The following is a 12,027-nucleotide window of genomic DNA, read 5'->3' as shown; positions in this document are numbered from 1 at the left end:
TCTCTAGATTGTCGCACAGTTGACAAAATGGTAGATATCGAAATAGACGACAGAGGGATAGAGAAACAATTAAAATCGCTCAAAAGAGGAAAGGCCGCTGGTCCTGATGGAATACCAGTTCGATTTTACACAGAGTACGCGAAGGAACTTGCCCCCCTTCTTGCAGCGGTGTACCTTAGGTCTCTAGAAGAGCGAAGCGTTCCAAAGGATTGGAAAAGGGCACCGGTCATCCCCGTTTTCAAGAAGGGACGTCAAACAGATGTGCAGAACTATAGACCTATATCTCTAACGTCGATCAGTTGTAGAATTTTGGAACACGTATTATGTTCGAGTATAATGTCTTTTCTGGAGACTAGAAATCTACTCTGTAGGAATCAGCATGGGTTTCGAAAAAGACGGTCGTGTGAAACCCAGCTCTCGCTATTCGTCCACGAGACTCAGAGGGCCTTAGACACGGGTTCACAGGTAGATGCCGTGTTTCTTGACTTCCGCAAGGCGTTTGACACAGTTCCCCACAGTCGTTTAATGAACAAAGTAAGAGCATACGGACTATCAGATCAATTGTGTGATTGGATTGAGGAGTTCCTAGATAACAGAACGCAGCATGTCATTCTCAATGGAGAGAAGTCTTCCGAAGTAAGAGTGATTTCAGGTGTGCCGCAGGGGAGTGTCATAGGACCGTTGCTATTCACAATATACATAAATGACCTGGTGGATGACATCGGAAGTTCACTGAGGCTTTTTGCAGATGATGCTGTGGTGTATCGAGAGGTTGCAACAATGGAAAATTGTACTGAAATGCAGGAGGATCTGCAGCGAATTGACGCATGGTGCACGGAATGGCAATTGAATCTCAATGTAGACAAGTGTAATGTGATGCGAATACATAGAAAGATAGGTCCCTTATCATTTAGCTACAAAATAGCAGGTCAGCAACTGGAAGTAGTTAATTCCATAAATTATCTGGGAGTACTCATTAGGAGTGATTTAAAATGGAATGATCATATAAAGTTGATCGTCGGTAAAGCAGATGCCAGACTGAGATTCATTGGAAGAATCTTAAGGAAATGCAATCCGACAACAAAGGAAGTAGGTTACAGTACGCTTGTTCGCCCAATGCTTGAATACTGCTCAGCAGTGTGGGATCCGCACCAGGTAGGGTTGATAGAAGAGATAGAGAAGATCCAACGGAGAACAGCGCGCTTCGTTACAGGATCATTTAGTAATTGCGAAAGCGTTACGGAGATGATAGATAAACTCCAGTGGAAGACTCTGCAGGAGAGACGCTCAGTAGCTCGGTACGGGCTTTTGTTAAAGTTTCGAGAACATACCTTCACCGAAGAGTCAAGCAGTATATTGCTCCCTCCTACGTATATCTCGCGAAGAGACCATGAGGATAAAATCAGAGAGATTAGAGCCCCCACAGAAGCATACCGACAATCCTTCTTTCCACGTACAATACGAGACTGGAATAGAAGGGAGAACCGATAGAGGTACTCAGGGTACCCTCCGCCACACACCGTCAGGTGGCTTGCGGAGTATGGATGTGGATGGATGGATGTAGTCCTCCTTCATGCAAAATCTTAATTTCCTAACTCGTGTCCAAGGCACCAAAGAAGGGTAAAAGTCATTAACCGATACCTAAAACTTTAATTGTACTACTTCTTACTGGCTATTACATCAACTTAGAAGCTTCATCTGTGTTCTACTATGGTGCTTTTAGTGAGTCCGCATACCGCAGCACGCGACATAGCTTTGCAGACGATAAGTACAACTTTTTCAGAGAGAAGAGCGGCCAATGTGACGATCTGGCTTTAAGTCGATTCGATAACAAATGACGAAAACGGACGGATTTCTCAGGTTTTTACTACATATGAACACTTTTCACATTCTCCCGTGAAACTCGGCCGCTAGTCCTCCTTTCATGCAGAATCTTAAGGTCCTAGCTCATGTCCAAGGTACCAAAGCCAGCTAAAAAGTCAATAATCGATACCTAAAACTTGAATTCTACTTCTTCCTACTGGCTATTACATCAACTTAGATGCTTCATCTGTGTTCTACTATGGTGCTTTTAGTGTCTCCGCATACCGCAGCACGCGACATAGCTTTGCAGACGATAAGTACAACGGTTTCAGAGAGAAGAGCGGCCAATGTGACGATCTGGCTTTAAGTCGATTCGATAACAAATGACGAAAACGGACGAATTTCTCAGGTTTTTACTACATATGAACACTTTTCACATTCTCCCGTGCTACTCGGCTGCTAGTCCTCCTTTCATGCTGAATCTTAAGGTCCTAGATCATGTCCAAGGCACAAAAACTAGCTAAAAAGTCAATAATCGATACCTAAAACTTGAATTGTACTGTTTCTTACTGGCTATTACATCAACTTAGAAGGTTCATCTGTGTTCAACTATGGTGCTTTTAGTGTCTGCGCATACCGCAGTACGCGACATAGCTTTGCAGACGATAAGTACAACCGTTTCAGAGAGAAGAGCGGCCAATGTGATGATCTGGCTTTAAGTCGATTCGATAACAAATGACGAAAACGGACGGATTTCGCAGGTTTTTTCTACATATGAATACTTTTCACATTCTCCCGTGCAACTCGGCTGCTAGTCCTCCTTTCATGCAGAATCATAAGGTCCTAGCTCATGTCCAAGGCACCAAAGCCAGCTAAAAAGTCAATAATCGATACCTAAAACTTGAATTGTACTACTTCTTACTGGCTATTACATTAACTTAGAAGCTTCATCTGTGTTCTACTATGGTGCTTTTAGTGTCTCCGCATACCGCAGCACGCGACATAGCTTAGTAGACGATAAGTACAACCGTTTCCGAGAGAAGAGCGGCCAATGTGACGAGCTGGCTTTAAGTCGATTCGATAACAAATGACGAAAAAGGACGGATTTCTCAGGTTTTTATTACATATGAACACTTTTCACATTCTCCCGTGCAACTGGGCTGCTAGTCCTCCTTTCATGCTGAATCTTATGGTCCTAGCTCATGTCCAAGTCACCAAAGCCAGCTAAAAAGTCAATAATCGATACCTAAAACTTGAATTGTACTACTTCTTACTGGCTATTACATCAACTTAGAAGCTTCATCTGTGTTCTACTATGGTGCTTTTAGTGTCTCCGCATACCGCAGCACGCGACATTGCTTTGTAAACGATAAGTACAACCGTTTCAGAGAGAAGAGCGGCCAATGTGACGATCTGGCTTTAAGTGGATTCGATAACAAATGAAGAAAACGGACGGTTTTCTCAGGTTTTTACTACATATGAACACTTTTCACATTCTCCCGTGCAACTCTACTGCTAGTCCTCCTTTCATGCAGAATCTTAAGGTCCTAGCTCATGTCCAAGGCACCAAAGCCAGCTAAAAAGTCAATAATCGATACCTAAAACTTGAATTGTACTACTTCTTACTGGCTATTACATCAACTTAGAAACTTCATCTGTGTTCTACTATGGTGCTTTTAGTGTCTCCACATACCGCAGCAGGCGACATAGCTTTGCAGACGATAAGTACAACCGTTTCAGAGAGAAGAGCGGCCAATGTGACGATCTGGCTTTAAGTCGATTCGATAACAAATGACGAAAACGGACGGATTTCTAAGGTTTTTACTACATATGAACACTTTTCACATTCTCCCGTGTAACTCGGCTGATAGTCCTCCTTCATGCAAAATCTTAATTTCCTAGCTCGTGTCCAAGGCACCAAAGAAGGGTAAATGTCATTAACCGATACCTAAAACTTTAATTGTACTACTTCTTACTGGCTATTACATCAACTTAGGAGCTTCATCTGTGTTCTACTATGGTGCTTTTAGTGTGTACGCATACCGCAGCACGCGACATAGCTTTGCAGACGATAAGTACAAGTGTTTCAGAGAGAAGAGCGGCCAATGTGACGATCTGGCTTTAAGTCGATTCGATAACAAATGACGAAAACGGACGGATTTCTAAGGTTTTTACTACATATGAACACTTTTCACATTCTCCCGTGCAACTCGGCTGCTAGTCCTCCATTCATGCAGAATCTTAAGGTCCTAGCTCATGTCCAAGGCACCAAAGCCAGCTAAAAAGTCAATAACCGATACCAAAAACTTGAATTGTACTTCTTCTTACTGGCTATTACATCATCTTAGAAGCTTCATCTGTGTTCTACTATCGTGCTTTTAGTGTCTCCGAATACCGCAGTACTCGACATGGCTTTGCAGACGATAAGTACAACCGTTTCAGAGAGAAGAGCGGCCAATGTGACGATCTGGCTTTAAGTCGATTCGATAACAAATGACGAAAACGGACGGATTTCTCAGGTTTTTACTACATATGAAGACTTTTCACATTCTCCCGTGCAACTCGGCTGCTAGTCCTCCTTTCATGCAGAATCATAAGGTCCTAGCTCATGTCCAAGGCACCAAAGCCAGCTAAAAAGTCAATAATCGATACCTAAAACTTGAATTGTACTACTTCTTACTGGCTATTACATTAACTTAGAAGCTTCATCTGTGTTCTACTGTGGTGCTTTTAGTGTCTCCGCATACCGCAGCACGCGACATAGCTTAGTAGACGATAAGTACAACCGTTTCCGAGAGCAGAGCGACCAATGTGACGATCTGGCTTTAAGTCGATTCGATAACAAATGACGAAAACGGACGGATTTCTCAGGTTTTTATTACATATGAACACTTTTCACATTCTCCCGTGCAACACGGCTGCTAGTCCTCCTTTCATGCAGAATCTTAAGGTCCTAGCTCATGTCCAAGGCACCAAAGCCAGCTAAAAAGTCAATAATCGATACCTAAAACTTGAATTGGATTACTTCTTACTGGCTATTACATCAACTTAGATGCTTCATCTGTTTCCTACTATGGTGATTTTAGTGTCTCCGCATACCGCAGCTCGCGACATAGCTTTGCAGACGATAAATACAAGCGTTTCAGAGAGAAGAGCATCCAATGTGACGATCTGGCTTTAAGTCGATTCGATAACAAATGACGAAAACGGACGAATTTCTCAGGTTTTTACTACATATGAACACTTTTCACATTCTCCCGTGCTACTCGGCTGCTAGTCCTCCTTTCATGCAGAATCTTAAGGTCCTAGCTCATGTCCAAGGCACCAAAGCTAACTAAAAAGTCAATAATCGATACCTAAAACTTGAATTGTACTACTTCTTAATGGCTATTACATCAACTTAGAAGCCTCATCTGTGTTCTACTATGCTGCTTGTAGTATCTCAGCATACCGCAGCATGCAACATAGCTTTGCAGACGATAAGTACAAGCGTTTCAGAGAGAAGAGCGGCCAATGTGACGATCTGGCTTTAAGTCGATTCGATAACAAATGACGAAAACGGACGAATTTCTCAGGTTTTTACTACATATGAACATCTTTTAACATTCTCCCGTGGTACTCGGCTGCTAGTCCTCCTTTCATGCAGAATCTTTAGGTCCTAGCTCATGTCCAAGGCATCAAAGCTATTTAAAAAGTCAATAATCGGTACCTAAAACTTGAATTGTACTACTTCTTACTGGCTATTACATCAACTTAGAAGCTTCATCTGTGTTCTACTATAGTGCTTTTAGTGTCTCCGCATACCGCAGCACGCCACATTGCTTTGTAGACGATAAGTACAACCGTTTCAGAGAGAAGAGCGGCCAATGTGACGATCTGGCTTTAAGTGGATTCGATAACAAATGACGAAAAGGATGGATTTCTCAGGTTTTTACTACATATGAACACTTTTCACATTCTCCCGTGCAACTCGGCTGCTAGTCCTCCTTTCATGCAGAATCTTAAGGTCCTAGCTCATGTCCAAGGCACCAAAGCCAGCTAAAAAGTCAATAATCGATACCTAAAACTTGAATTGTACTACTTCTTGCTGTCTATTACATCAACTTAGAAGCTTCATCTGTGTTCTACTATGGTGCTTTTAGTGTCTCCACATACCGCAGCAGGCGACATAGCTTTGCAGACGATAAGTTCAACCGTTTCAGAGAGAAGAGCGGCCAATGTGACGATCTGGCTTTAAGTCGATTCGATAACAAATGACGAAAACGGACGGATTTCTAAGGTTTTTACTACATATGAACACTTTTCACATTCTCCCGTGCAACTCGGCTGGTAGTAATCCTTTCATGCAGAATGTTAAGGTCCTAGCTCATGTCCAAGGCACCAAAGCCAGCTAAAAAGTCAATAATCGATACCTAAAACTTGAATTGTACTACTTCTTCCTGGCTATTACATCAACTTAGAAGCTTCATCTGTGTTCTACTACGGTGCTTTTAGTTTCTCCGCATACCGCAGCACGCGACATAGTTTTACAGACGATAAGTACAACCGTTTCAGAGAGAAGAGCGGCCAATGTGACGATCTGGCATTAAGTCGATTCGATAACAAATGACGAAAACGGACGGATTTCTCAGGTTTTTACTACATATGAACACTTTTCACATTCTCCCGTGCAACTCGGCTGATAGTCCTCCTTCATGCAAAATCTTAATTTCCTAGCTCGTGTCCAAGGCACCAAAGAAGGGTAAATGTCATTAACCGATACCTAAAACTTTAATTGTACTACTTCTTACTGGCTATTACATCAACTTAGAAGCTTCATCTGTGTTCTACTATGGTGCTTTTAGTGTGTCCGCATACCGCAGCACGCGACATAGCTTTGCAGACGATAAGTACAAGTGTTTCAGAGAGAAGAGCGGCCAATGTGACGATCTGGCTTTAAGTCGATTCGATAACAAATGACGAAAACGGACGGATTTCTCAGGTTTTTACTACATATGAACACTTTTCACATACTCCCGTGCAACTCGGCTGCTAGTCCTCCTTTCATGCAGAATCTTAAGGTCCTAGCTCAAGTCCAAGGTACCAAAGCCAGCTAAAAAGTCAATAAATGATACCTAAAACTAGAATTCTACTACTTCTTACTGGCTATTACATCAACTTAGAAGCTTCATCTGAGTTCTACTATGGTGCTTTTAGTGTCTCCGAATACCGCAGCACGCGACATAGCTTTGCAGACGATAAGTACAACCGTTTCAGAGAGAAGAGCGGCCAATGTGATGATCTGGCTTTAAGTCGATTCGATAACAAATGACGAAAACGGACGGATTTCTCAGGTTTTTACTACATATGAACACTTTTCACATTTTCTCCTGCAACTCGGCTGCTAGTCCTCCTTTCATGCAGAATCTTAAGGTCCTAGCTCATGTCCAAGGCACCAAAGCCAGCTAAAAAGTCAATAATCGATACCTAAAACTTGAATTGGACTACTTCTTACTGGCTATTACATCAACTTAGAAGCTTCAACTGTGTTCTACTATGGTGCTTTTCCTGTTTCCGCCTACGGCAACACGCGACATAGCTTTGCAGACGATAAGTACAACCGTTTCCGATAGCAGAGCGGCCAATGTGACGATCTGGCTTTAAGTCGATTCGATAACAAATGACGAAAACGGACGAATTTCTCAGGTTTTTACTACATATGAACACTTTTCACATTCTCCCGTGCTATTCGGCTGCTAGTCCTCCTTTCATGCTGAATCTTAAGGCACTAGCTCATGTCCAAGGCACCAAAGCTAGCTAAAAACTCAATAATCGATACCTAAAACTTGAATTGTACTACTTCTTACTGGCTATTACATCAACTTAGAAGCCTCATCCGTGTTCTACTATGCTGCTTGTAGTATCTCAGCATACCGCAGCATGCAACATAGCTTTGCAGACGATAAGTACAAGCGTTTCAGAGAGAAGAGCGGCCAATGTGACGATCTGGCTTTAAGTCGATTCGATAACAAATGACGAAAACGGACGGATTTCTAAGGTTTTTACTACATATGAACACTTTTCACATTCTCCCGTGCAACTCGGCTGCTAGTCCTCCATTCATGCAGAATCTTAAGGTCCTAGCTCATGTCCAAGGCACCAAAGCCAGCTAAAAAGTCAATAACCGATACCAAAAACTTGAATTGTACTTCTTCTTACTGGCTATTACATCATCTTAGAAGCTTCATCTGTGTTCTACTATCGTGCTTTTAGTGTCTCCGAATACCGCAGTACTCGACATGGCTTTGCAGACGATAAGTACAACCGTTTCAGAGAGAAGAGCGGCCAATGTGACGATCTGGCTTTAAGTCGATTCGATAACAAATTACGAAAACGGACGGATTTCTAAGGTTTTTACTACATATGAACACTTTTCACATTCTCCCGTGCAACTCGGCTGCTAGTAATCCTTTCATGCAGAATGTTAAGGTCCTAGCTCATGTCCAAGGCACCAAAGCCAGCTAAAAAGTCAATAATCGATACCTAAGACTTGAATTGTACTACTTCTTACTGGATATTACATCAACTTAGATGCTTCATCTGTTTCCTACTATGGTGCTTTTAGTGTCTCCACATACCGCAGCACGCAACATAGCTTTGCAGACGATAAGTACAACCGTTTGAGAGAGAAGAGCGGCCAATGTGACGATCTGGCTTTAAGTCGATTCGATAACAAATGACGAAAACGGACGGATTTCTCAGGTTTTTACTACATATGAAGACTTTTCACATTCTCCCGTGCAACTCGGCTGCTAGTCCTCCTTTCATGCAGAATCATAAGGTCCTAGCTCATGTCCAAGGCACCAAAGCCAGCTAAAAAGTCAATAATCGTTACCTAAAACTTGAATTGTACTACTTCTTACTGGCTATTACATTAACTTAGATGCTTCATCTGTGTTCTACTATGGTGCTTTTAGTGTCTCCGCATACCGCAGCACGCGACATAGCTTAGTAGACGATAAGTACAACCGTTTCCGAGAGCAGAGCGACCAATGTGACGATCTGGCTTTAAGTCGATTCGATAACAAATGACGAAAACGGACGGATTTCTCAGGTTTTTATTACATATGAACACTTTTCACATTCTCCCGTGCAACTCGGCTGCTAGTCCTCCTTTCATGCAGAATCTTAAGGTCCTAGCTCATGTCCAAGGCACCAATGCCAGCTAAAACGTCAATAATCGATACCTAAAACTTGAATTGGATTACTTCTTACTGGCTATTACATCAACTTAGATGCTTCATCTGTTTCCTACTATGGTGATTTTAGTGTCTCCGCATACCGCAGCTCGCGACATAGCTTTGCAGACGATAAATACAAGCGTTTCAGAGAGAAGAGCATCCAATGTGACGATCTGGCTTTAAGTCGATTCGATAACAAATGACGAAAACGGACGAATTTCTCAGGTTTTTACTACATATGAACACTTTTCACATTCTCCCGTGCTACTCGGCTGCTAGTCCTCCTTTCATGCAGAATCTTAAGGTCCTAGCTCATGTCCAAGGCACCAAAGCTAGCTAAAAAGTCAATAACCGATACCTAAAACTTGAATTGTACTACTTCTTAATGGCTATTACATCAACTTAGAAGCCTCATCTGTGTTCTACTATGCTGCTTGTAGTATCTCAGCATACCGCAGCATGCAACATAGCTTTGCAGACGATAAGTACAAGCGTTTCAGAGAGAAGAGCGGCCAATGTGACGATCTGGCTTTAAGTCGATTCGATAACAAATGACGAAAACGGACGAATTTCTCAGGTTTTTACTACATATGAACACTTTTCACATTCTCCCGTGCTACTCGGCTGCTAGTCCTCCTTTCATGCAGAATCTTTAGGTCCTAGCTCATGTCCAAGGCATCAAAGCTATTTAAAAAGTCAATAATCGATACCTAAAACTTGAATTGTACTACTTCTTACTGGCTATTACATCAACTTAGAAGCTTCATCTGTGTTCTACTATAGTGCTTTTAGTGTCTCCGCATACCGCAGCACGCGACATTGCTTTGTAGACGATAAGTACAACCGTTTCAGAGAGAAGAGCGGCCAATGTGACGATCTGGCTTTAAGTGGATTGGATAACAAATGACGAAAACGGATGGATTTCTCAGGTTTTTACTACATATGAACACTTTTCACATTCTCCCGTGCAACTCGGCTGCTAGTCCTCCTTTCATGCAGAATCTTAAGGTCCTAGCTCATGTCCAAGGCACCAAAGCCAGCTAAAAAGTCAATAATCGATACCTAAAACTTGAATTGTACTACTTCTTGCAGTCTATTACATCAACTTAGAAGCTTCATCTGTGTTCTACTATGGTGCTTTTAGTGTCTCCACATACCGCAGCAGGCGACATAGCTTTGCAGACGATAAGTTCAACCGTTTCAGAGAGAAGAGCGGCCAATGTGACGATCTGGCTTTAAGTCGATTCGATAACAAATGACGAAAACGGACGGATATCTAAGGTTTTTACTACATATGAACACTTTTCACATTCTCCCGTGCAACTCGGCTGGTAGTAATCCTTTCATGCAGAATGTTAAGGTCCTAGCTCATGTCCAAGGCACCAAAGCCAGCTAAAAAGTCAATAATCGATACCTAAAACTTGAATTGTACTACTTCTTCCTGGCTATTACATCAACTTAGAAGCTTCATCTGTGTTCTACTACGGTGCTTTTAGTTTCTCCGCATACCGCAGCACGCGACATAGTTTTACAGACGATAAGTACAACCGTTTCAGAGAGAAGAGCGGCCAATGTGACGATCTGGCATTAAGTCGATTCGATAACAAATGACGAAAACGGACGGATTTCTCAGGTTTTTACTACATATGAACACTTTTCACATTCTCCCGTGCAACTCGGCTGATAGTCCTCCTTCATGCAAAATCTTAATTTCCTAGCTCGTGTCCAAGGCACCAAAGAAGGGTAAATGTCATTAACCGATACCTAAAACTTTAATTGTACTACTTCTTACTGGCTATTACATCAACTTAGAAGCTTCATCTGTGTTCTACTATGGTGCTTTTAGTGTGTCCGCATACCGCAGCACGCGACATAGCTTTGCAGACGATAAGTACAAGTGTTTCAGAGAGAAGAGCGGCCAATGTAACGATCTGGCTTTAAGTCGATTCGATAACAGATGACGAAAACGGACGGATTTCTCAGGTTTTTACTACATATGAACACTTTTCACATTCTCCCGTGCAACTCGGCTGCTAGTCCTCCTTTCATGCAGAATCTTAAGGTCCTAGCTCAAGTCCAAGGTACCAAAGCCAGCTAAAAAGTCAATAAATGATACCTAAAACTAGAATTCTACTACTTCTTACTGGCTATTACATCAACTTAGAAGCTTCATCTGAGTTCTACTATGGTGCTTTTAGTGTCTCCGCATACCGCAGCACGCGACATAGCTTTGCAGACGATAAGTACAACCGTTTCAGAGAGAACAGCGGCCAATGTGATGATCTGGCTTTAAGTCGATTCGATAACAAATGACGAAAACGGACGGATTCCTCAGGTTTTTACTACATATGAACACTTTTCACATTTTCCCCTGCAACTCGGCTGCTAGTCCTCCTTTCATGCAGAATCTTAAGGTCCTAGCTCATGTCCAAGGCACCAAAGCCAGCTAAAAAGTCAATAATCGATACCTAAAACTTGAATTGGACTACTTCTTACTGGCTATTACATCAACTTAGAAGCTTCATCTGTGTTCTACTATGGTGCTTTTCCTGTTTCCGCCTACGGCAACACGCGACATAGCTTTGCAGACGATAAGTACAACCGTTTCCGAGAGCAGAGCGGCCAATGTGACGATCTGGCTTTAAGTCGATTCGATAACAAATGACGAAAACGGACGAATTTCTCAGGTTTTTACTACATATGAACACTTTTCACATTCTCCCGTGCTATTCGGCTGCTAGTCCTCCTTTCATGCTGAATCTTAAGGCACTAGCTCATGTCCAAGGCACCAAAGCTAGCTAAAAACTCAATAATCGATACCTAAAACTTGAATTGTACTACTTCTTACTGGCTATTACATCAACTTAGAAGCCTCATCCGTGTTCTACTATGCTGCTTGTAGTATCTCAGCATACCGCAGCATGCAACATAGCTTTGCAGACGATAAGTACAAGCGTTTCAGAGAGAAGAGCGGCCAATGTGACGATCTGGCTTTAAGTCGATT

The sequence above is a fragment of the Schistocerca gregaria genome, chromosome 6 (assembly GCF_023897955.1).
Source record: "Schistocerca gregaria isolate iqSchGreg1 chromosome 6, iqSchGreg1.2, whole genome shotgun sequence".
Lineage (NCBI taxonomy): Eukaryota > Metazoa > Arthropoda > Insecta > Orthoptera > Acrididae > Schistocerca > Schistocerca gregaria.
This window is presented reverse-complemented; position numbering follows the sequence as displayed.